Genomic DNA, 26,196 nt, shown 5'->3' with positions numbered 1-26,196 from the left:
AAGACTAATACAGTCATTCTCCTTCCTACTACTTACTCCTCTTCCCCTTTGGTGTATCCAACCGTCCATTAGTAATCTTTCTAGACTGTATTGGGAAAACAAGTGAGGTATTACTTTTTCCACTTCAAGTTTTCAATGTTGGGCATAGTAACAGCATTTGGTAAACTGAACCAAGAGGATCTCAAGTCTCCATTGCTGCTGCTGCTGCTGCTGCTTCCTCTTCTTCTTCTTCTTCTTCTTTCTTCTTCTTCTTCTTCTTCTTCTTCTTCTTCTTCTTCTTCTTCTTCTTCTTCTTCTTCTTTCCTTCTCCTTCTCCTTCTCCTTCTCCTTCTCCTTCTCCTTCTCCTTCTTCTTCATTCTTTTCCTCCTTCTCCTTCTTCTTTTAAATATAAAGTCTATTGGCAAGAAGGGAAAGGTGGAGGAAGAAAGAGGGAGTAGAGAGAGCTCGAGAGCGAAAGAGGAAGAAAATGGAAAGATGGAGAGAGAAGAAAGAGAGAGGAAAAAGAAAGGGCCAAAATGTCCTTTTTCAATTCTTGTCCTCTGACTTTTTAGAATATCAACAGTGCTGTGTCATTAAGTGTGGGTCATTATTGTCACATGGCAGCATTGTATTAAAGGCAAACTAAGCTGCCACTTAGTTATCTCATTACCCTTCCTGGCCTGTCGCTGCTTTTCTGTGCTTTCCTCATTCCTTCCTGTGGAAAGGTGGTTTTCTTAAGAAGGTAAATAATGCTCCTTTTCTTTTGTCTCTCTCTTAATACCGGGTAAACACAACTTAAGCCTGGAGCTCTGTCCTTATCTTTGAGAGCCCCAGTAAAGCAAGGCACGAGGCTGTTTTAGAATGTGGCTCAGTCACTGATGTGGACCAGGTTAGTCATTGGTGAGATAGAGGGGGCAGATGTCACCACCTGCTCCTCGTGGCGCAGAGGTAGAGCCTGAGAGACCTGGAAGAATGCTGCTCCCAAGAGCACACACGTCCTCCAAGGTGAGGAATGTGTCCGCCTTTCCCTGGGGCTGCTGGGTTGCTTGGTATTGACTGCAGATGTCAGGATCAAAGAGTCACCAGGAGACAAGAAAATAGCTATGATCTAGGTACCTGGAACAGCCAGGCCCTGGTGGAGATTAAAAGGGTGAACAAGATGAAAATTCTTTACAGTGTTACTCAGAAAACTAGGTAGGCCTGGTCAAATGCTTTCAATTTTCCAAATTCCAACTATGTTCCTACCCAAAATATAATGGGTGGCGGGGGTGAGAAAGTAGGAGTCTTTCCTCAGTATCTTTAACCTTATAGCCAGAGTGTCTTAGTCAGGGCTTCAATTTCCTGCACAAACCTCATGACCAAGAAGCAAGTTGGGGAGGAAAGGATTTATTCAGCTTACATTTCCACATTGCTGTTCATCACTAAAAGAAGTCAGGACAGGAACTCAAGCAGGTCAGGAAGTCGAAGCTGATGCAGAGGCCATGGAGGGATGTTTCTTACTGGCTTGCTTCCCCTGGCTTGCTCAGCTTGTTCCCTTATAAAACCCAAGACTACTAGTCATGGCACCACTCAAAATGGGCCCTTCCCCCTTGATCACTAATTGAGAAAATGCCTTACAACTGGATCTCATGCAGGCATTTCCTCACCTAAAGCTCCTTTCTGTGTTAACTCCAGCTTGTGTCAAGTTGACGCACAAAACCAGCCAGTACACAGAGAATCTTTTGTTCATTCAAATATTTTTTATTATGTCTATAAGTACTGTACATGTACATGAACCAGAGAAAGCTTCCACCAATGTGGAAGTTCCAAGTATGTGTTTCAAAGAATAAGTGAGTACCTATTTAGTAGTTGAAATGTACATAGAAAAACAAATTTTATTTATTATTAATTATTGTATTTTGGTTATTCAAGACAAGGCTTCCTCTGTGTAGCCCTGAGGGTCTTGGAACTCACTCTGGAGACCAGGCTAGCTCTGGAACTCCCAGAGATCTACCTGCCTCTGCTTCCTGAGTGCTGGAATTGGAGGTGTGTGCCACCACTGCCCAGTTTGAAATGTACAATTTCTCTCCTGCCTTGCCAGGGCTTACACTTCAGGCATAGATTACTATTTGTATAAAGAGTATCTCTGCAAGACTGTCAGACTGCAGAGCATAGTCGGAGTTCTATACCTTCAGTTGTGAACTCACACGCTGGGTAGAGCTGAGGCGGGTTATTTGCTTGTTGGTTCTTTTTGTTCAGCATAGTCTGCAGCATAGCAAGTCAATGTCAAGGCCCCAGGGAAGCCTGGTTTGCTGACTCTCAACCTTATTTTTGTTCTAAAAGTAGAAATAAGAGATGCTCGTTTGGGGCTGGGCGTGGTGGCACACGCCTTTAATCCCAGCACTCGGGAGGCAGAGGCAGGCGGATTTCTGAGTTCGAGGCCAGCCTGGTCTACAGAGTGAGTTCCAGGACAGCCAGGGCTATACAGAGAAACCCTGTCTCGAAAAAAACAAAACAAAAAAAAAAGAGAGAGAGAGAGAGAGAGAGATGCTCGTTTGTAGCAAACAGCCTGGTTTCTATTCAGAGAGTCTTCTTACAGAAATAATGTATAGAATACGAAGTGAAAAAAAAAATGACTTGGGGTTCAGGGTTAGGGTCAAGGAAGCAATGGGAAGGCAAACAGTAAAAGCATTAGGTAGGTGCGTGTAGCTCAGCGGTAAGACACACTGAGCATGCGCAGAGGCCCTGGGCTGCATTCCAGTACGCGAATTTACGGGCTCTCTCTTCTCTCCTCTCTCTGTCTCTCTCTGTCTCTCTGTCTCTGTCTCTGTCTCTCTCTCTCTCTCTCTCCACACACATCATTCTGGAACAAGCTCTGTAGACCAAGCTGGTCTCCGACTCACACAAACAGGAGAGATTTTAAATGGGGCAAAACACGGCATGTGAAGTGACTCATATCAGACAGAGCAGGAGTATGAAGTGTGCGATTGGCATGAAGAGGAGGAGGAAAGCAAGAAAATTGTACTTCATTCTGCACCTGAGTGTAGAGCTGGAATAAGCAACACTGACTGGAGCTGGGTATGAGCAGGGCTCAGGAAACAGAGCCGTGGGAAAGAATGTGACAGAGGTCAGGATGTACTACCTGGCCAAGGGTGAGGGGAGCCAAGAAAGACCACTGTGAAGGCTCTGAGATTTATACATTGAAGGGAGAACAATCAAGGGTTGGAGGGCTTGCCCAGCATGCATGAAAGGCGTGGGTCCTGTCCCCCTTGTTATCCCACCTCAGGAGGCAGAGGCAGCTGGATCACTGTGAATTCAAGGTCATCCTAGTCTATATAGGGAATTCCAAACCAGCCTACATAGTGATTCCTCCATCTCAAATAAAACAACAAAAGATACAAGGGTGTGCCTAAGGGAAGTATTCTTAGCCTTTGTTTTAGGGAGGTTTCCTTATGTATGTGTCAAAAGGCCAGAGGCCAGCAAAGGGAGATGGAGGAGGGTACAGAAATGAAACCCAGGCCCTAATCACAAGTTGCCCTTTCCTTGGAAACGGGCAGAGCTCAGGTATGGGGCGTGGATACACACTTCCTAGGAACTGACTTTTTAGCCTGCATCTATCTTGAGCTGCTTTCTGCAGGGTCCAGCAGCGTCCTCTGTGTCTGGTGGTCAAAGTCCTGATCATCTCCCATACACTCCTGGCCCAGTCGGCCTTCATCTCCATTATGCTGCTGTGTTCTCACTGTGGGCAGCGTCTCTATCCAGTTGTGTAAGTTAATTTGTTGTGACATCTCGTCACTTCTGAGTCTTACTCTCATCCGTGTCACAGACCATTGCTGCCAGGGTCTTTTACTCTCTGCAGTCTTCCCCATTTGGCTTCTGGTTTTCTCTGTCAGCTGGCTTACTGTGACATCACTATCTCCATGGCAACTCCTCTCTGGAGAAGAGAAGGGGGCATGGGAAGAAGAGTGGGCTAGAAAAGATGAGCAAGAGAAGCTGGTCTGGAGACGACAGTTTGGATTGAGTCCTGGAACGGAGTTAAAACTAAGTCTGTTGATTACATCCATATTACACACAACCCAGGGGACAGGCCCTGCTCAAAAACTCATTCAACAAGTCCTGTTTCTTTCTCAGTTTCTCGGGTGGTTGTTCTTTTTCTATTTTTTTTTTAAGGCATATACGTAATTTATTGTGTGTGTAAGCCTGTATGTAGCACGCATATGGTATGAGTGTGAAGGCTTGCAGGAGTCTGGGTCTCTCCTTCCACCATGTGGGGCCCCAAGGATCGAACTGGTATCGTTAGGCTTGGCGGCAAGCGCCATTTATCTTGTGAACCATTTCTGATATACCTTAAAGTAAATGATCCTCTCTTAAGTTTTGTGAGGTTTTCCTTTTGATACATTTTTTTTTTCTCTAATGGTTTTAGACAACCACAATTTAAGCAATTCATGAGGTACATTTGAAATGACCTTAGAAAAGGAAAAAAATAAAAACTGGATTTAATTCTCAAGCACTACAGAAAAAGAAGCCAAAGCAGGCAGTGAAGATGGAAGCATTGCCAAGCAACCAGGAAGCAGGCAGTGAAGACGGAAGCCAAGCAACCAGGAAGATCTCCACTCCCGCTTAGGACCAGAAAGAGATTTTAATTAGAGCAAAAGCTTTTTTACCAAGAGTAAGATCTGCTTCATGTGGGAGGAGTACTTGGCTGAGAGCTTCTTTGTCTGATTTTAGTTTTCCCAGACAGGGTCTCTCTTGTGTAGCCCAGGCTGTCCTGGAACTGTGTAGACCAGGTTAGTCTGGAACTCATAGATCTGCCTGTCTCCACTGGGACATAAAGTATGCACCACTGTGCCTGGCTTCTGCCTAGAGAGCTCTTTAAAGCCACACAAGGGCTGCACGTCTGTAAGGGAAAGTCGCTAAGTCGTTTGTCCTCAGACTTGGGCTCCATTTCCCGCTCCTTTATGCCAACCTGGTAAATTTGCCTGTCACAAACCACCGAATTCCACTGAATTTGATTCTGAAGTCTGAAGAATGGAATGCTTGAGTTTGCCTTTCTAATTGGCTCCCTAAAGCAGGATTTGAGTAGCAGCAGGTGAGATGCCCCCTGTCTCTATGCATACTAACAATTCGTGCAGAGCATAAATGTGTGGATTAATCAATGAGTCTCATGCACACAATCAGGTTTTCAGGGGTGTTTGCTTGGTTGGTTTGGTTTGAGACAAAGTCTAACCTTGTAACTAGGCTGGCTTCAAACCCATGCCCCTCACCTTCAAGAGACAGTACTGGCATTACAGGCACGCACCACCAGCTTCCCTTTGGGTTTTTATATGTAAGCCTTGCACCTCTTTGGTCACTGTCCCTGTGTAGAGTGACCAACTGTCCAGTTTTGCCCAGTGACTTTTAGTACTAAAATAGCATAGTCCTGCACAAAGCAGATGGTTGGGTGGCCTGGCCATTGGCACAAGGCAGAGAAAAGGCTCAGCACTGAAGAGCGCGTCTAATTCCCGGATACTTTCTTCTGGCCTCCTCGGGCAGCTGCATGGTACACAAAACTCACACAGGCACATACATTAAAAAAGGAAGGAAGGAAGGGAGGGAGGAAGGGAGGGAGAGAGAGAGAGAGAGAGAGAGAGAGAGAGAGAGAGAGAGAGAGAGAGAGAGAGAGAGAGGGAGAGAGAGAGAGAACCAGCTAAGCAAGGGCTGTTTGTGCTGTGCTGTGTGTGTGTGTGTGTGTGTGTGTGTGTGTGTGTGTGTGTGTGGTGCACACTAGGTGCATGACTTTAATCCAGTACTCTGGAGGCAGAGGTAGGCAGACTGCTGTGAGTTACAGGCCAGCTCGGGCTACACAGTAAGACTGACAAAAAAACAAAACAAAACAGAACAGTGCATACATATAATCTGTAGTTTGCTTATTTCTGTTCAGGATTTATTATTCGGTCTGGGAGAGTAGCTCAGTAGTAAACTGCTTGCCTAACATGTGGATGCTTGGGTTTGATCCCCAGTGCTGCAAAGCAGTCAAAGAGGAGAAGGAAAAAGACATTATTTATTAACAAAGAATAGTGATTTCGCCAGGTGGTGGTGATGCACGCCTTTCTCAGGAGACAGAGGCAGTTGGACCTCTGAGTTTGAGCCCAGCTTGGTCTATAGAGAAAGTTCCAGGACAGCCAGGGCTGCATAGAGAAACCCTGTCTGGGGGGGGGGGGGGGGGGAGCAATTTAGCGATCTTACTTAAGGAGAAAACATTTTACAGGTGACCAGAAAATATATATGTTGTTCAAAAGGCCCAGCAGTGTCTACCCTGGAGGCTGAGAGGATCACTCCCTAATGTGCTTACACAGCATACACGTCTCTGTGTTCAATTCCCAGTACTGCACAGATCAATAATAATGATAATAATGTGTATGTCTATGGAAGAATGAATACACTTAGGTATATCCATGAGTAGGATGCTAGGATCGATAAACTATAGTCTGGACCTGGCACAGGAAGGGGAGGTGGGGTGTTGCAATGTTCTAGAATCCATGTCTTGATCCATCCATCCAGCTGTACAACTTGCAATAGTGCATATTTACCTCCATCGGTGCATGTGTAGTTCAGTAACCACCAGCAAAGTACCTGTCCTGAAAGTTTTATTCCAACAGAACAGCTCCAGGACTATTAAAGACTTCTGGGGGTGGGGGTGGGAGGAATGGGGATTTGCTGGGGAGAACCTGGAAGGGGGATAACATTTGAAATGTAAATAAGGGCTGGTGAGATGGCTCAGTGGGTAAGAGCACCCGACTGCTCTTCTGAAGGTCAGGAGTTCAAATCCCAGCAACCACATGGTGGCTCACAACCACCCGTAATGAGATCTGATGCCCTCTTCTGGTGTGTCTGAAGACAGCTACAGTGTACTTACATATAATAAATAAATAAATCTTAAAAAAAAAAAGAAATGTAAATAAATAAAATAACCAATAAAAAAAAAAGGACTTCTGTGACTGGCCTTCTAAGGAGAGGCTGTAACTGTCCCTCCTTAGAAAGGTGTTGAGCTATCTCCACCTGTTGAGTAATGGGTCAGCAAGAGGAAGTAAAAACCCTTTGTCACAGGTTCAGGAAAAGGGCCTGGTGCTTTGCAACAACATTGCAACAAGGGTAGCATGTTGTTGTCCTCCTCTCTGTCTGTCTGTCTTACTGTAAAACTATGGCTGCCCTGCCTGATACTCACGTGCAGACCAGGCTGACCTTGAACCTACAGCTTTGAACACTCCTGTCTCTGCTTCCCAGGTGTTGATAGGCAAATCTTGAAATGCCCTTCCTACGAGTCATCTTTGTGTCCTTCTCTTAGATTGTTTTTCCTAAACACACACACACACACACACACACACACACACACACACACACACACACACACCAGACACACCACACCAGACACACACCACACCCTCTGTGGGAGGACAAATCTACTGTTCTCAGCTCCCATCTTTCATTAGGCTCAATGGTCCGAGTTTACATTTTCTTTTATGAGTCTATTGCAGGAATTCACATCCTGTCTGCCCAAAGGCAGCCTTCCAGTCGCTTTTACAACCACACCATGAGACTTGGAGTGCCTGGTTTTTAAAACAGAGCCTTTAATGTCTGTGCCCCACCCCCACCCCCCAATTCTTCGGAAAATTCCTTTCAGTCCCACCTGGCTTTCTACTCAGCTGCAATTGAGTCTTTAAGTGCTTCTTTTCCCTGCAGCTTTCCTCAGGAAGGAAAAAAGAAAAAGAGAAAGAAAGAAAGAGAGAGAGAGAGAGAGAGAGAGAAAACAATTACCTCTCAGAAAGGATTAGTCAGTGAATCCAGTTGTCTTGGTGGGGGCTGGGGGGGGGGAGCATCCAAATACTGCGCAGAGATGAAAAATAAGTTTAACTCGTTCCCCATTTTAACTGTGTACGGTCCATAAGAAATACCTCCTATCTGCTAATATATGAAAAAGTAACTGAGAAAAATGTCACAGGAAGACATTTACATCTTAAACCTGGTTCTTTTTTTCCTTGTTCTAATTTTTCAAGGCAGGGTCTCAAGATGTAGCTTTGGATATCCTGCAATTCACCACATAGACCTAGTTGACCTCTAACTCACTGATCCTCCTGCCTCTTCTCCAGAGTGCTGGGATTAAATGTTTGTGTCAATCCGACCAGCTTCCTGATACATTTTAAAAGATATAAGGAAGCAAAATTGAAGGAAAATTGGATTTATGTACGACTTGTCCAAAACAGAGAATGATGCCTAGTTTTTCTCCGCCATTTCTGTAACAGGTGTAAATTTTACAGAAGTGATGAAACAAAGGCCAGGAAATAAGGGTATGATAAAGTTGTCAGATCCCTGTGAAATCTTTCCCGGTAGGCAAAGTGCCCCGTCCTAACCCCCACCCCACCCCCACCACCGTCCCTTAACCCTCCTCACCAGGGGATCTGCACCCCACCTCCACCCTCAAACGCTTGGGAGTCCTGGGGAAATTTTAATTCTTTGGTCCATTGTTTGAATAGGTTGATAGCTAAGGGGAGGAGCTGGTGTCTCTCCCAGATTATCTCCTCCTGCTGGGTCCGTTACAAAAGCCTACAGTCGCTCGAATGCCACCGAACAATGACCGGGTAACCTCAGTGAGAGCATGCTGCAGGAGAATGTTCTAAGAGTAAATTTGCACTCTGATGATTGCAGTGGGGTGGCACGGAGACAGGAGACTGCAGGCATCAAAAATTAGTCATCTACCCGAACAGCTGGAATGGGTGAACGCTTTTGCACGCGTAGTATATGTAAAGCTGACTGAAATAAAAAGAAGCAGGCAGCGTGGGAAACGTGAGCGACCTGGTGTGCTGCACGACGAAGCCGAATGGCCTGCGGCAAAATAGATGGACAGGTGGGGAGACTGCCGGGCGCAGGTGGGGCATTCGCCCTCGCCCTCGAGGCAGACTCTGGCGTAACCTGCTGCTCCACAGAGATGCCTCGGATTCCTGACAACTGCACTTTCTCAGCCCCATCCGGTGGGCGCTGGCCGACCCCGCCCGGCAGAAGGGACGTGCGTATTGGCACGGCGCCCGGCAGCCCCCGCGGTCCCTGAGTCGCTTGGATCTGCCTCCCCAGCTCGCTGACTCATTCGCGCATCCTGCAGTGTTCCGCTCCTTCCCTTGGTCCTCACGTTCCCTTGACGTTTTTGGTTGACTTGTCGGGAGGAGGCGGGGGTGGGGGTATTAAAAAGAAAGAAACGGACTGGGAAAGGCGGAGGGTGAATTTAGAAGTAAAAGGTAGGGTGGGCTGCAGACCACCAGGAAGAAGGAAAGGGTGGGCCTGGGAAGGATCAGATGTGTGTGAGCATGCGCAGAGCGTTGGGTCACCCTGCACCATCCGCAGCGAACTGCGCCACTGTGGCACGATCGACGACCGACGGAAAAGAACAGCCCTGCACATTAGGGCTATACATTTTGTGCTACTTGCTATTTAGGCGTGCGTCGGGGTCGAAATAAGCAGAAGAAAGTAGAAATAAGGGCTTTCTGGTGCCTGCCTCGCCGTCCTAACATCCGCCGTACTCTACCTTTCTCTGTGCCCCAAACCAAGGAAGCACGTGAACGCTGCTTGCATGCATTTAACCCTTAATGACATTTTAGGACTTTGGATAGACATGTTCTTCATAACACCAGTCGCGGGACATAATCTGATGTGTTGTAAATTGGCATTAGAAAATCTAAGCATGTTATCCTTTAAACACATCTTGAGCTGGGATGTTTAACCTAAGTGCTTCAGTCTCTGACCCTCACTTCTCCAGCCTGAAAAGGGAATATTACCCATGAGAAAATGAGGAACTCCCTGCTGAGTCTGTTGGCCTTGGCCCATGCTCAACAGTTATCTCCCTACATTGGTCTTTGGTTGGGTCTATGCAGACTGTTTGCTACCTTTTAAGCGCGCGCGCGGGGGGAAGGAGGTGTTCACAAAAAATGACTAAGGTGGGTGTAAAGAAAACCTAAGGACAATTCATCAACTAATCTTCAGCCACCTCTCCTCCAGTCCCAGTTTTTCCCTCACTAATGACATGGATGACAGCAGTATACTCAAAGTGACTTCCTCTCAGTGCTTACTCTCCAGTAAAATCTAAAGCTGCCTGCAGGCCCCGGGGGAACCTGGAAAACCAGCCTCTAGGCCCAGTGCCCTTAAGTAGGGCACTCTCACGGTGGCACTCCCGTGGATTCCTGTTACATGAAATGAAAGATATTGAGAGAGAGACTGAGACTGAGAAAGACTTTCCTGTTGAGTACGGTCGGTTGTCAGTCTTGGCTGGACCATTTTTTCATTCACAGGAAGTCCTCAGAGTTTCCCCGCTCAGAGGCATGTTCTTTGTCTCCAGCCTCTGCTACCACAGACAGTGCCTCCTTCCTTCTTCTGATCCCAGCCAATGACTGTGATCTCACAGCTTTAAGGTCCCATTTCATTTGCCTCATCTACAGTAAAACTCGGGAGTTGGTAACTTTTACTGCAAAGGGTCAGATTATGTAAGTGTTTTAGGGTTTGTGGACCACAGTGTCCCAAGAGCCTTGTTGCCTCACTGGCCTCTCTCTGTGGCCTCTCCATCTCCTCTGACCTGAGAGGCTCTCCAAACAGCCTGGGAATAGGGCCCTCACTGAGTACCAGGGGGGTGGCTCCTTTCCTGGAACTCGGTATCAGCTGTTTATCTGCAGCCTCCAGATCCCTAGCCTTGGAAGATGCTTCCTGTGGGAGTGGGAGGGGTCTAGAGAGGGTAATAGTGAGTGAGCATGACCAAACTACGTTATATACACAGATAATGTCACGGTGAGAGAGACCTGGATAGCTGATAACTACGAGTGTTCAAATGTGACTTCAGCGCTGAGGTGGAAATGGGCCACAGAGACCTCTTTTCTCCATGTGCTCTGGTCCTGGTGTTTTTGGGTTTTTTTGTTGTTTGTTTGTTTGTTTGTTGGGTTTTGTTTTGGCTTTTCGAGACAGGGTTTCTCTGTATAACCCTCCCTGTCCTGGAACTCACTTTGTAGACCAGGCTGGCCTCAAACTCAGAAATCCACCTGCCTCTGGGATTAAAGGCGTGTGCCACCACTCCCGGCTTGGTCCTGGTGTTTTATTACAGCACAAACAACCCTAGCTAAAACAGGTCTCTCCTGCTGTGATGTGTTGTTGTCTGTTAGTAAATAGAACTCATTAAACTGGGTGTGGTGCTCATGCCTGTAATCCCCTTGCCAGGGAGGTAGAACTAGGAGGATCAGAAAGGAGTTCAAGGCCGTCCTTAACTACTTGTCTAGTTCTAGGCCACTCTGGGCAATATGAGAACCTTATTAAAAACAAACAAACACAACAAGCCTTCATATGAAAGGGTGTTGACCAGAAAGTATCAAGGTAAGGTCTAAATAGAGAGCCATTGGTCAGGGCATGGGATTTAATAGACCATTTCTTTCCTATGAACTTTGTAAAGAAAACACTGGTGCTCAAATCTTTAATCCCTGCGCTTGGGAGGCAGAGACAGGCAGATCTACAAGTTCGAGGCCAGCCTGGTCTAAATGATTCCAGACCTGTCTCAATAAAAACACTAACAAGGAAAAACTAGATTGAAGCAGCCACTTAGGTATAATTGTGATAACATTAGATTTAAAAGTTATCCTCCAGCTGGCCTGTAATCCCAGCTATGAGGAGACTTAGGCAGAATAGCAGTTCAAAACCTGCCTAAGGAACACAGTGGGACCCCATTTCAAAAATAAATGACAATAGGAAGTCTGGCCTGGTGATGCACTTCTGTAATCCCAGCTTTCAGGAGGCTGAGCTGGGAGAATTACAATGTTGTCATGAGCCTGGGGTAGCCTTGGCTACATAGTGAGTTCAAGGTCATCCTGAACTACTTGAGACCTTGTCTTAAAAAAAATTAAAAATTAAAAAAGGTTGGTCAGGGTGGTGTTGGTCCTGTGGATCTCTGGGGGTTCCAGGCTAGCCAGGGTTACATGAGACCCTGTCTCAAACACGCACAAAAACATCAATGAAAAAAGATCTTAGGAGATACCTTGCTGTGGGAGATTCCCCAGTTATGTTCAAGACCCTGCTTTTTCAAGCCCATTACTAGGGAGAAAAACAAAAACAAAAAAACAACAACCATACCTGAAAGCTAATTTAAAATGTGCTTGTAGGCAAAAGAATTTTTCTGCATTTGAACATTTAAAGAATTGTAGGACAGCCAGGGCTAAACAGAGAAACCCTGTCTCGAAAAAAACAAAAACAAACAACAACAACAAAAAAAGAATTGTAGGATCCACCAAAAGGCAGGGACTATTACACACATTTCTTTTTACACACATTTCCAAAATCATTCCACAGTCATTCTATAAGTCTGCATATAAACCATTCCATTAAATGCTCAGGATATCTTGTTACACACCCATGAGATTTTGCAGATTTGTGTCAAAAAAAAAAAAAAAAAAAGTCAGAGAAACAGGATGAAGAAAACCAGGACAACCGGGAGCTGATGGTTGCATCTCTCGGCAACATAACAAGAAAACAAATTCCACAGGAGGGGAGTAGAATAAGGGAGAGACAGGACTGAGTGATGTAGCAGGTCGCTCCGGAGATTCAGAGGACCAGCTGAACGGTCCTCTTCGCACGTCTGCATTACGCAGCCCACCCCCCAAAAAGAAAGTGAGACGTCAGCAGGCGGGGCTTAGCTTGCTGGGAAGAGAGAAGAGATACTTTGGTTTCTGAGCCCGCCTCCTCCAAATATTTCTGTAACTGGCTGGTTCCATTGGAGGCTTGGGTCACTTGTGAGAAAGATGTATCCATTAAACAGTCTGATCTGCAACACAAAGTTCATGGCACTTGTAAGAGTATCTTCAGTAGGAATGCATGAGATCAGACAGTGATTCCTAGCACCGTGGCTGCCGTATTATATGGCACACAATCTACAAAAAAAAAATTGGGGGAGGGTTTTGTGTTTGTTTGGTTTTTGAAGCAAACTCTCACTTTGGAGTCTTGGCTGGCCTGGAACTTACTATGTAGATCACGTTGTCTCTGAATTATAGAGAGATAAGACTTCCTCTGCTAGATTAAAGGCATGTGCCACCATGCCCAAATCAAACTTGTTCAATGCACAATGCATACGTTGTGGAAGGTTTTGGTGAGAAAAACACAGTCATTTAGCTTAAGAGAAGCTTGCCCCTGCTGCTTCACAGCTCACCCTACTGAGCAGCCAAAGGAGAACACTAAAATAGTACTCACTCACTGAGATAAAATAGTACTCACTCGAACGACTGAGATAAAATTCTAAATCCTTTCAAGCTGACTTGTTCCTATGTGCTGCTGCTGCTGCTACTGCTTATTATTAGTTACTATTATTATTTTTTAAAGATTTATTTATTTATTATTATATGTAAGTACACTGTAACTGTCTACAGACACTCCAGAAGAGGACATCAGATCTTGTTACGGATGGTTGTGAGCCACCATGTGGTTGCTGGGATTTGAACTCAGGACCTTTGGAAGAGCAGTCAGTGAGTCAGTGCTCTTAACTGCTGAGCCATCTCACCAGCCCAGTTACTATTATTATTATTATTTTAAGAAATTTGTTTGGTTTTTTTGAGACAGGGTCTCTCATATGTAACTCTGATTATCCCTGAATTTACTATGCAGACCAAACTGGCCTTGAACTCAGAAATCCACCTGCCTTCTCCCAAATGCTGGGATTAAAGGGTTACATCACTGTGCCTGGCTAAAGAGTTATTTTTCTGTGTGTATAGGTGAGGTGAATTGTTGGAGGACACCAGGGCCTTTGGATCCCTGAAGTTGGAGTTAACATATGTTTGTGAGCTATCTAAAGTAGGTGCTGGGAATCTAACTCACATTCTCAGCTAGAATAGTACTTACTCTTAACAGCTGAGCCATCTCTCTAACCCAGTGTGTTATCAGTACCTTAGATCAAATACAAGGCCTCAAGCTTGCTAGGCAAGCATTCTGACATGTGTAGACCCTATGAACTTTGTCTGGAATACCCATGTCAAAAGATGACATGGAAAATACATATATGAATAAAATCTGGGTGTGGTGGCATATGCCTTTATGCACTCAAGAAGCAGAGTAGATCTCTGAGTTTGAGGCCAGCCTGCTCTACACAGAGTGCCAAGGTTTCTTTGTGTAGCCCTAGCTGTCCTGGAGACCAGGCTGGCCTCACTCACAGACATCCACCTGCTTCTGCTCCCCAAATTCTGGGATTAAATGCATGTGCCTCTACCCCCATATGTCAAATTTGGGTTTTTTTAATAAATATATATATTTATATTTACTGGCCACAAATTCAAAGGGGTCATTGTGTCCAGAGTGCTGGGGACGGATGAGGACAGGATGGTTTCTCCGAGTGTCCCCACCCGAGGAAGGAATTAGCTGGAACATCTGGTTTGCTCAGGGCTCCTTCTTTGAGATTCCGGCAGAGACAGACAATGACTGCAAGTCTCCACTGTGGTCCCTGTGGACTCAGGGAGAGGGCCTTCTCTGGATTCCTGCAGTTCTCAGCAGCCCCTCTAAGCTTCATTTGAAACTGTGACCTTCTCCCCTCTGAGACTATTCTCAAGTAAAGCATTTCATTTACTTTCTGGCAGTTTGTGTAGTAGCCTAGCCCATCATAGAATTCCCAATTCCATCCATGTTAGTAATGGTGCCTCAGAGCATTGAGTGGTTTGCTGTTTGTTTGTTTGTTTGTTTGTTTGTTTTTGGATTGTTTGTTTGTTTGTTTGTTTGGGGCTTTTTTTGTTTTTTTGTTTTGGTTTTTTGGGTTTTTTCCCTTCTTTCTGAGAAGTTAGGCTCTACCACCAAAATTAGGGAGGAAACTTGCTCAAAGGACACAGCCCTTCAATTATGACACATCTCATTGAAGAGTGGCCACAGACCGGCATGTGGTTATGTTATTTGAAAGGGTGGGTATGAGTCAGCGTGAGCTGTTTTCCCGTAGCCAAGGCAGCAGAAATGCTCTGGTGATAATGCCATCGCCACCAGACAACAATATAGAGAAGCAAAGGCATTCATACCAGGAACAGTAGGACAGGCTGGCTACACACGCAGAATTCAAACACTCATCCTTACATCCCACAAATAATAGTGCATGGTCCTTATTGGCCTAACTATGCAATTTGCATGCAAAACACAGCTGAGGGGCTAGGCCCCATGGTGACCACCTTTAATCCAAGCTGAACTATCTGAGTTCTAGGCCACCCTGTTCTTCACAGAGTTCCAAACCAGCCCGAGCTGTGTAGTAAGACTTCATTTCCAAAACCTAAAAAAAGGAGTTTGAGGGGTCCTGATGAAGAGATAGCTCAGCAGGTAAGAGCACTGGTTGCTCTTCCAGATGACTCTTTCTGATTCCCAGCTCCCAGGTCACAACACAAAGCCATCTGTAACACCAAGGGACTGGACACCCTCTTCTGACCTCCTGGGAACCAGGCATACACATAGCACAGGCAAATACTAACACATGTTAAAAAGAAAAAAAAGAAAAGAAGGCTAATGCATAAAGGAGCCCCAAGTCTGACTTAGAGTAGAAACCCAACATGCTCTCGGAAGTTGGAGATTGAGGATCAGATCAAGGTTGACCTTGAACTATCCTGGGAGCTGGAGGCCAGCCTTGTCAGAGAGCCCGTCTCAAATACTAATTAACCAATTATACACAAAAACATGTTCACAGATGCTCATAGCAATTCATTCATAATTTCTAAGATTGGAGGCAACCAGGATGTCCTTATGTAGGCAAATGGGTAAACTGAGGTACACGGATGTACTACGATGCACTTCAGCCATAAAAAGAACTGAGTATTTGCTTCAGCAGCCTCTACAGCAAGTGGTATAGACCCTGCTCTGCACCAAGGCTGAGATTCACAATGTTCCGTTTGACCTTCAAAGAAGGAAGCAGAGGTTCCCGGACTGGAGGGAGGGAATGTGGATCTCTCTGACTAAGGACACTTGCTGTGCAAGTGTGAAGATCTGAGTTCAAATCCTGGTTCTTTTATGAGTGATTGTGAGGCAAGGTTTCTCTATTGTCCTAGTTGTTCTAGAACTACTTTGTAGACCAGGTTGGCCTTGAACTCAGTGATATGCCTGCCTCTGCCTCCCTGTTGCTGGGATCAAAGGCCTGTCCACCACCACCCAGCTTATTTTTACTTTTTTTTTTTTTTAAAGACACTGACTCAAAGTGTGAACCGGATTTTTTTTTTAAGATTCATTTATTTATTATAAGTACACTGTAGCTGTCTTCAGACACTCGAGAAGAGGGCATCAGATTTCGTTACGGATGGTTGTGAGCCACCATGTGGTTGCTGGGATTTGAACTCGGGACCTTTGGAAGAGCAGTCGGTGCTCTTAACCACTGAGCCATCTCACCAGCCCCTATTTTTACTTATTTTTGAAACAGAGACGCTTATAGCCCAGGCTAGCCTCTGATTGATCCTGCCCCCCACCCCCACACACACACACACACACACACTCACCGCCCTTATACCTTCATGTTGGGATTATGGGTCCTAAGCACTTCTCCGGGTTTGTGTGGTGCTGGGGATCAAACGCAAAGCCTTGGGAATAGGATTGGCTGAGCTATACTCCTGGCCCCTTTAATGTCAGATTTTAAAATCAAATATTCTAACTTAGTCCAACCCAAAGACTTGACTTGATATGTGCTAAGTAATGAAGGCAGAAAAAGCATTAAAAGTCTTGGGTTTCTGTAATTAGACCCACATTTATAAGATGGGACAACTTTGTATGTAAAAAACCCTTCACTGGTGTAACATAGTGGTCTCAGAGCTGAGATGTTTCCGGGTGAGTTTGTTGGCATTCAGTGCTGTAGTGGCAGGCGTGGGGCAACGTGCTCACATTGGGAAAACCCTGGGCTACAATACATAAGACCGTGTCTGGAAAATCAAAAGATCACAAGCAAACCTCGATGCAGTGGTAGAGTGTGCTCAGAGTCATTACACCGTGGGTTTGATTTTGATTTAACTCATTGGATATTCAGAAATTTTTATCATTGCCAAAATTTTCACAAAACTTACACAACTCACTTATACAACACTGTGTTGGACTGTGACCCACAGTTGATGAAGCTGGGCCCACGCTGAGCATAGTGGTCTATCCCTATAATCCCAGCACTGAGAGGCCTAAAAGGAGCAGCTCGGTGAGTTTGAAGGTCAGCATGGGCTACAGAATAAGACCCTGCATCGATATACATATATGGTAACTGCCATATGTTGCTAGCCATAGTGTATCACTGTCCCTTGGGTCCAAAGATATGAGGGCCAACCAAGCTCCTACAGCCAAAACCCATGAAAATTCACTTAATTTTTTTGTTGTTGTTGTTCTTGTTTTGTTTTTGAGGAAAAATGGGTCTCAGGTAGCCCAGGATGGTCTTGAACCTTGAACTCCTTTTCTTCTCACTTGAGTTAAAATGACAATTTCTCCCTCACAGCTTGATTATTTTAGACTATTTGTCAGTGGTACAAAGTTGACTAGTGAAACAAACTGACCACTTTAAGTTCATCCAGAGTTCTGGGATCAAAGACGGGCCCCACCATGGCCAGCAGTTTATGAGTGTTTGGTGTGTGTGTGTGTGTGTGTGTGTGTGTGTGTGTGTGTGTGTGTGTGTGCTCGGTGTGCAAGCCTGGTGCTTCTGGAAGCCAGAAGAAAGTGTCAGATCCTCTGGAACTACAGTTACAGACTGTTGTGAGCTGTCAAAGTTCTGTAAGAGCTTAAGTGCCTCAGCGTGCTCCAGCACCATCCCCCAACTTCCTGGTTTTGTTTTGGTTTTTTTTTTGGGGGGTTTTTTTTTTGGGGTTTTTTTTTTTTTTTTTTTTGACAGTCAAACTGGCCTTGAACTTGGAATGTCTCTCAGGCTGTCTTTGAACTCCTGCTTCCATCTCCCAAGGGATTCTAGTTTTGGCTAACATGTCTAACTTGATCACACTTTTGTGTGTGTGTGTGTGTGTGTGTGTGTGTGTGTGTGTGTGTGAATGGAAAACATTTAAAGTTACCAGGGTTCTTTTCCTTTTTCTTTCTTTTTTTTTGGGGGGGGGGGTGAGGGTAGGATGAGCCTCCCTTGGAAATCAGGCTATTGGATTTTTAGTTTTTTGGCTTTTGAGGTAGGGTTTCTCTGGGTAGCCCTTGCTGTCCTGGAACTTGTTCTGTAGATCAGGCTGGCCTTGAACTCACAGAGAGCATTCACCACAACTTTGCAGCTTCTATTCTGGATTTTTAACCATTTATTAGATATATGACTTACAACTATTTTCTTCCATTTTGAAAACTCTGGTTTATGCTGCTGATTTTGCCTGTTGATACGGAAGTGTTGCTGAGGTTGATGGCGTTTCATTGTTTATATATTTTATTCAGTTGCCTGTGCTTTTGATGATAGAGGCAAAAAAGTAATGTACTGTTAGACTTAAGGGTCAGATGACCTCTGAGGCTGGGATGTAGCTTGGTGGTAGATGATTTGACGTATGGATGAGTCCTGGGCTCAATCCCAGGCACTTTCAAACAACAACGACAAACAAAACAGAAGAAGAACTCTCGGCTCTCTGTGATGGCCGCATCCCTGCTGTTGTCCTGGACAGCAGCTGGCCCACTGCACGTGAGGAGACAGCATTGCCCCGTGGACCTGCGTGCCCAGCTGGGCCTGTGGTGGGCATGCTAAGACTGGTCGTACATCACTTTGGCGATCATCTTTGTCTGGTCCTGAAGGATACTTTCTGTCCTTGGGTGTTATTGTCCCATTCTATAAAATTCCAGACATTTGATGTTAATCTTGACATGGTCCAGAGAAAAACCAACTCCACCATTATGAGCCAAATTTGAAGCAAGCTTTAATTAAATACTGACCAGGATGATGGACTCCGGCCAGCTCCATTCTCAGGTTCCCAGGAAATGGCCAGGAGTCATGTTTTACAGAGGCATAAAACACAAAACCACAGGGCCACCATATTTTCCATCAAGTCCAACCAGGGGCAAGCATAACCCAACATATTTCCTGCCTACAACCAATCAAGCAGTTGGGTCAAACGAACTCGTTTAGAGGAATGAAGACATAATCAACAGGCTAGCTTTGGTTCTCACATTGGCGGTCATCATCTTGTTCCGTCTCTATTCCTTCTGGCATAAAGTGGCCCTTTTTTTTTTTATTAGGTATTTTCCTCGTTTACATTTTCAATGCTATCCCCAAAGGTCCCCCATACCCACCCCCCCAATCCCCTACCCACCCACTCCCCCTTTTTGGCCCTGGCGTTCCCCTGTACTGGGGCATATAAAGTTTGCAAGTCCAATGGGCCTCTCTTTGCAGTGATGGCCGACTAGGCCATCTTTTGATACATATGCAGCTAAAGACAAGAGCTCCCAGGTACTGGTTAGTTCATATTGTTGTTCCACCTATAGGGTTGCAGTTCCCTTTAGCTCCTTGGGTAATTTCTCTAGCTCCTCCATTAGGGGCCGTGTGACCCATCCAATAGCTGACTGTGATCATCCACTTCTGTGTTTGCTAGGCCCCGGTAAAGTGGCCCATTTTACTTGTGGATTCTGCTAAATTAATGGCTTATCAGGTCTATGAATGCACCTATAAACTTAAAAAAAAAAAACAAAAAACAAAAAACAACTTTTCAGGCTGGTGAGATGGTTCAGTGGGTAAGCGCATTGACTGCCCTTCCAAAGGTCCTGAGTTCAAATCCCCAGTAACCACATGGTGGCTCACAACCACCTGTAATGAGACCTGGTGCCCTCTTCTGGGATGTCTGAAGACAGCTACGGTGTACTTACATAAAATAAATAAATAAATCTAAAAAAAAAAAAACTTTTCAAAAAATTTTGGGATAGGGTCTTAATACTTGTGTCCAGCTGGCCTTAAACTAAAACTCCTCCTGCACACCTCCCAAGTACTGAGGTTACAGTGTCTGCCAATATACCAGGAATTGTTTCTAGAGAGTGACAAGGAAGAAAGTCACAAGAGAGCCCGATAAGGAAAGAAGACTGAAATCCCCCAAGCACCTAGAGGATTCCCACCCCCATCCCCAAGATCTGGCATGATGTAGAGGGTGGGTAACCTGCAAGACGAACACAGCCACAAGCTACTGAGCCCAGGTGCTCTACCTGCCTGTGAATCTCTGGGGGACCAACTGGACTGCCAAATTCTTCAGTTTGCCCTGGAATATTATAATTAATATGATTAATGAAAACAAAACTTAGCCAAGAAAAAAAAGAAAAGAAAAAACGGAAGAGAAAAAAAAGAAATCTCTTCAGCCATATTTAGACAGGTTTGTTTGTTTGTTTCTCCTTTTTAAAACAAAGATCACTTTTCTGTCCATATCTAGTAAAGTGTTTCCACCTAAGAATCTGGCAGGACCATCTTTTTAAAAATAGACAAAAATATTAAATATGTGTATATATTATTATTACTACTACTACTACATTTATCTGTGTTTGTATGTGTGGGGCTTGAACTAGGCTATCGGAGTCCCTTGTCTCTCACCATGTATGTCCCAGGAGTTAGACTCAGGCCATCAGGGTCAGCTACAAGAGCCCTTACCCACTGAATCATCACTCCAGCCCCAGAGTCACCTTAAACATTCATATTCTTACCCACAGTCTCTTCAAGGCAATCTTGGCTTTTCCAGTATTACCACAGAATTTCTTATTTCTCCCATTGCCCATTTGTAGGATTTGTTGTTGTTTTGTTTTTGAGATAGGGTTTCCCTGTGTAGGCCTGGCTGTTCTTGAACTCACAGATTCATATAGGCCTTTACTAAATCCTCACCCTACTTCTTGGAACTAGCTTCTCATTCTCTAGACTGACCAGTAGATTCTGTGAGTTCTAGGGGCTGGCACATCTGCTGTGTAAACAGTGCGTGGGCAGGCTGGAAACCCAGCAAAAAAACCCATGTCCAGGTTGGCAGATACAAGCCTTTTTGCTCCAGAAAGACCAGTCTCTGGTTCTCTTCAAGCCTGGTCGAGTTTTCCATTGTGGAGAACAATCTGTTCTGTTCAAAGCCACTGATTTAAATCAAATCTCATTCCATATAATGTCACAGAAACAGCCAGAGTGATGTTTGACCAAATACCTGTTCATTTGTTTTTAACTTGCATTGTCTTAATCTTCTAGTAACGCTATGGAGATGGGCATGATAACCTTTAGTATAAATACTGACTCTAGGGCATCTGCTGCCATGCCTAAGCCTGAGTCCAGTCTCCAGGGCCTACATGCACACGCATAAGAAGTAATTAAATAAATAAAATTGAATAAAGATTTTAAAAAGATACTAAGTTTAGGAGAAGCCATTTTTGTCAGCAAACACCTGTAATCTCAGCAGTACAAAACAGGAGGATGGCTTCAAGGCCAAACCGGATCTGATATACATAGTAAATTACATGCTATCTAGGACTAGATAGCAAAACCCCTGTCTTAAAAAAAAATAGATGCACGGGCTGGAGAGATGGCTTAGTGGTTAAGAGCACTGACTGCTCTTCAGAGGTCCTGAGTTCAAATCCCAGCAACCACATGGTGCTCACAACCATCTGTAATGGGATCCAATGCCCTCTTCTGGTGTAGCTGAAGACAGCTACAGTGTACTCATAGACATTAAATAAATAGATAGATAAATAATAGATGCGCTTGGGTTCCACAGTTTAGTTGATGCACTGTCTTACAGAGGACTGTTGAGTTCCCAGGATGTTAGGTGGCTCTCCAGGATGTTGGGTGGCTCTCCAGGATGTTAGGTGGCTCTCCACCACATGGAACTTAAGTTCCAGGAGACTCAGTGAACGTCTGCACTCACATTCGTAGGTACAAACACACACATTCACTTCATTTAAAATCTTAAAAACGAAAATTGAGTAAGTTTTTAGATAGCCAACCCAATGGTTTCTCCTGCTACTAACTTCCTGGAGCTCGGAGCACAGTGAGAAAGGGACCAATAGGGAAAGGGATTAAACCGTTAATGAACTGTTCTTTAAAGTAACCGGAATTTTGCATTTGCATTTTGATAACACATGCCCACCCATCCTTTGTTTCTCCCAGGTCTCTCTTTGTCTGTGTAATCTTCTCTCTCTCTCTCTCTCTCTCTCTCTCTCCTCTTTTGAGACAGTGTTTCTTCTCTGTGTAGCCCTGGATGTCCAGGAATTCACTCTGTAGACCAGGCTGGCCTTAAACTCATAGAGATCCACCTGCCTCTGCATTCCAGCTGCTGGGATTGAAGGCACCTGCAGTCTATCTTTCTCTCCGGAGATATTGAGGCTAGAGCTGACTTTGGCATGTTATAGTCAGGCAGCAGTGTGATGGAACCAGTTAATCCTGACAACTATTAAAATGCAGCCATAGTCCAAGAACAAATGGCTCGGTGGACAGGGACATTTGCTACCGAGACTGAAGATCTGGTCTTGCATGGTGAAGGGAGGGAACAGACTCACATAGTGTCCTCTGACCTCCACACACCCAACTCCTATTAGTACATATGGAAAAAATTCAGTCAATGAGGACTAAGGATGTGCCTGAGCTGTGAGCACGACTGCCTGGCATCACGAAGCTCCAGTGTGACTGCTCTCCAGCATCAAATACACTGAGAGCGTGGTGGGATGCACCTATAATCCCAGTACACAGGACATCAGGACAGGAGGATCAGCTCAAGGTCCCTTGGCTACATAGCAAGTTCAAAAAAATAAACAAATAAACAAATAAACAAATAGGCCTAGTAATTACAGAAGTAGGGAGGTGGCAGTGGAAGGATCAAGAGTTCAAAGCCGGTTTTATATATTACATGTGTATATATAGTACACACACCCTCGCCTATGAATGAGTGTGTACGCGCACGTGTGCAAGCATATGTGTGTGTGTGTGTGTGTGTGTGTATAAAATGTGAAAGAGGGGCTAGAGGTGTACTTCGGTCCATAGAATGCTTGCCTAGTGTGCATGGCTTTAATCCAGGGCCCCACATAAGAGTTATCCAAGCATGATAACTCACAATTGTAATTCCAACATGCTGGAGGCTAAGCAAAAGCATTATGACCAGTTCAAGGCCACCTTGTGTTACATCATGAGTTCCAGGCCAACCTGGGCATTCGGGCGTAGAGGGCATGGGGGAAAGGGGAACTTGCCTAAAGATAAAGAAATGACAATAAGCAAGTTTATTGTCTGCTTAGGTAATGCTTCAAAGATCGGTTTTGGGGTGGCAAGAAGGTTCAACAATAAAAGCCCTTTTCTTGCAAACGTGAGGACTGCTTTCATTCACTTAAAAAGGCAGAGTGTGTTGCTGGGCGGTGGTGGCACACACCTTTAATCCCAGCACTCGGGAGGCAGAGGAGGCAGGCAGATCTCTGAGTTCGAGGCCAGCCTTGCCTACAGAGTGAGTTCCAGGACAGCCAGGGCTATACAGAGAAACTCTGTCTCGAAGAAAAGAAAAAGCAGAGTGTGGTGGCTGTAATCCCAGCACTTCTCCAGCCAGATAGGAGGCAGAGAGAGGAAAATTCACCCAGGAGCTCAAGTATACAATGCAGCCGATGAAATTAGGAGAGACCCTTTCTCAAAAGCAAGGTGGAAGGAGAAAAGAGATCCCAAAAAAAATTGTCCATGTGCAGTGTGAAACATGCCTGTGCAGAAATTTTGTAAATCAGAGATCAGTCTGTAGGCAAAACAGTCTCAAAAAAAGTTAAAAAGATGCTAGTACAAGGGGAGATCATATCTTTGAAGCAGTCACTTCTATAAGGAAGAATGTATTAGGGGCTAGAGAGATGGCTCAGTGATTAAGAACATTGATTGCTCTTCTAGAAGACCTGAGTTCAATTCCCAGCAACCACTTGGTGGCTCAGATCCATCTGTAATGGGATCCCACACCCTCCTCTGGTGTGTCTGAAGACAGCTACAGTGTACTCATATATACATAGGAATGTATTAGTATCCACTGACCAGACCAGACTTTTTTCTTCCCTAACCCACTTGTTTCCCTTGTCTTTTTCCTTGTCTTCCTTCCTTCCTTCCTTCCTTCCTTCCTTCCTTCCTTCCTTCCTTCCTTCCTTCCTTTCTTCCTTCCTTGCTCTTTCTTTCTTTCTTTTTTTTTTAAGATTTATTTATTATTATAAATAAGTAGCTGTCTTCAGTCATTCCAGAAAAGGGCATCAGATCTCGTTACGGATGGTTGTGAGCCACCATGTGGTTGCTGGGATTTGAACTAAGGACCTTCGGAAGAGCAATCGGTGCTCTTAACCACTGAACCATCTCACCAGCTCCCTCTTTCTTTTCTTTCTTTCTTTCTTTCTTTCTTTCTTTCTTTCTTTCTTTCTTTCTTTCTTTCTTTCTTTCTTTCTTTCTTCTTTCCATTTTTAAAAAAAGAGCCAGGGATCATACCTACGGCTAAACACATGCTAAGTCCATGCTCTGAGGCAGAACCCTAGTGCAAGTGCCTCACTCTTTTTGATAAGCCGGAATGACAATTTTAAGTTTACTTATTTTATGTACATGGGTTTTTACTTCAGGTATATATATGTACCACATAAATGTCTACATATGGTTCTAAGCCACTATATAGGTGCTGGGAACCAAACCCAGATCCTCTGCAAGAATAATGTGCTCTTGACTGCTAAACCATCTCTGGTCTGATAGAAGATCAGTTTAAAATATACTATCTGTCTTTTGGGAGGTCACTAACAAAATTGATCTTTTTAAAAGGTATTTATAAGGCAGATGGTGATGGCGACGGCGGTAACGGTGGCAGTAGTGTACACCTCTGATCATAGCACTGGGAGGCAGAAGCAGGCAGATCTCTGAGTCTATCTAGTCTAATCTAGTCTACAGAGTGAGTTCCAGGACAGCCAGAGCTACACAGTGAGATGCTGAGTTGAAATACCAAGATAACAACAAAAAGACCTCAGCTGGCAAATTTAAAGTCCTACTACAAGGAGAAACATCAACGGATGTGGTGGTACACACCTGTAATTCCTGAACTGGGAAGTAGAAACAAGAGGTTCAAAATAAACCCAGTTACATAGTGAGTTCGAGGCCAGCTTGCATTGTGTGTGTGTGTGTGTGTGTGTATGTGTGTGTGTGTGTGTGTGTGTGTGTGTGTGTGTGTGTGAGAGAGAGAGAGAGAGAGAGAGAGAGAGAGAGAGGAGATTTGCTATCTGTAGCACCAATCACACCAATCTGCTAGGAATTCAACAGCCATCAAAGCTTTTCATATGCCAGATTCTTACAAACTTTAAGATTTATTTATTTTATTTATATGAGTACACTGCTGTCTTCATACACAACAGAAGAGGAGGGTATCAGATCTTATTACAATGGTTGTAAGCCACCATGTAGTTGCTAGGAATTGAACTCAGGACCTCTAGAAGAGCAGTCAGTGCTCTTAATTGCTGAGCTATCTCTCCAGCCCCTCTTACAAACTTTAAAACTGTTTTCAAATCACAACCATTTTCATTGCAAAAGGTCTATCCATATAGTCACGTGTCAACCCTACTGCTTTAATGAGTGTCCAGCCAGTCAACCAGTCATTACCACCAGGAACGTGCGTAATAAAAACCCAGAAACACTGCCCATCTCGTCAGCATATTAGAACTTCTCGTTCCTGAGTTAAACACTCTGGCCGATGTGGCCTGTGCGATCCTTTCCAGAACCAGCCCAGTGGGCAGCTTAAGTACAGGAAAAGATGAAATGATAAGTACAGGTACAGCAAACAATTTCTGCAGGGCACGGTGGCAGAAGCAGAGGCAGGCAGATCAGGATCAGGGTCAACCTGGTCTACACTGAGAGTGCCAGGCCAATCTGAGTTACACAGTGAGAACGTGTCTCAAAAAAAAAACAAAAACAAAAAACAAAAAAAAAAAAACCAAAAAAACAAAATCATGTATTATAAAGAAATTAAACCAAAGTGTTTTACCAAATCTATAAAATGCCATAAAACTGCCTTCACTCTATCTTTTTTCTTTTTTTGTTTTTTCGAGAAGATTTCTCTGTATAGCCCTGGCTGTCCTGGAACTCACTCTTGTAGACCAGGCTGGCCTCAAACTCAGAAATCTGCCGACCTCTGCCTCCCAAGTGCTGGGATTAAAGGCATGTGCCACCACCACCTGGCTCACTTCCTTTCTCAAACCCTGTATTCAGCAAGTGCCAGTGGGCATCGGGATGGTGACCCAGTGAGGACAGCTCGGTGTCTTACCTCCTTACTTCATCCTACTGTTCATCTCTGGGTTTTTGTCCTCTGCATCCAAGCTCTTGG

At 44.7% G+C, this 26,196-nt stretch overlaps 1 protein-coding gene across 4 annotated transcripts in view, besides 1 other annotated feature; it reads left to right on the top strand.

The window, feature by feature from the left end:
* The window catches only part of Slc2a3 (solute carrier family 2 (facilitated glucose transporter), member 3), a 74,555-nt gene that overhangs the window by 28,535 nt on the left and 19,824 nt on the right, over positions 1 to 26,196 (top strand). The gene's annotated exons all lie outside the window — the stretch shown is intronic.
* Positions 6,938 to 9,800: an enhancer, noted in NCBI's record as "+60 enhancer fragment used in the reporter constructs". NCBI's record gives its function as "activates the Nanog promoter by reporter assays in mouse ES cells" and the evidence as "EXISTENCE:reporter gene assay evidence [ECO:0000049][PMID:27681417]".

Source organism: Mus musculus, chromosome 6, assembly GCF_000001635.26.
Source record: "Mus musculus strain C57BL/6J chromosome 6, GRCm38.p6 C57BL/6J".
Taxonomy (NCBI): Eukaryota; Metazoa; Chordata; class Mammalia; order Rodentia; family Muridae; genus Mus; species Mus musculus.
Note: the sequence above shows the minus strand (reverse complement) of the source record. Positions and strands in the feature narration are given on the sequence as shown.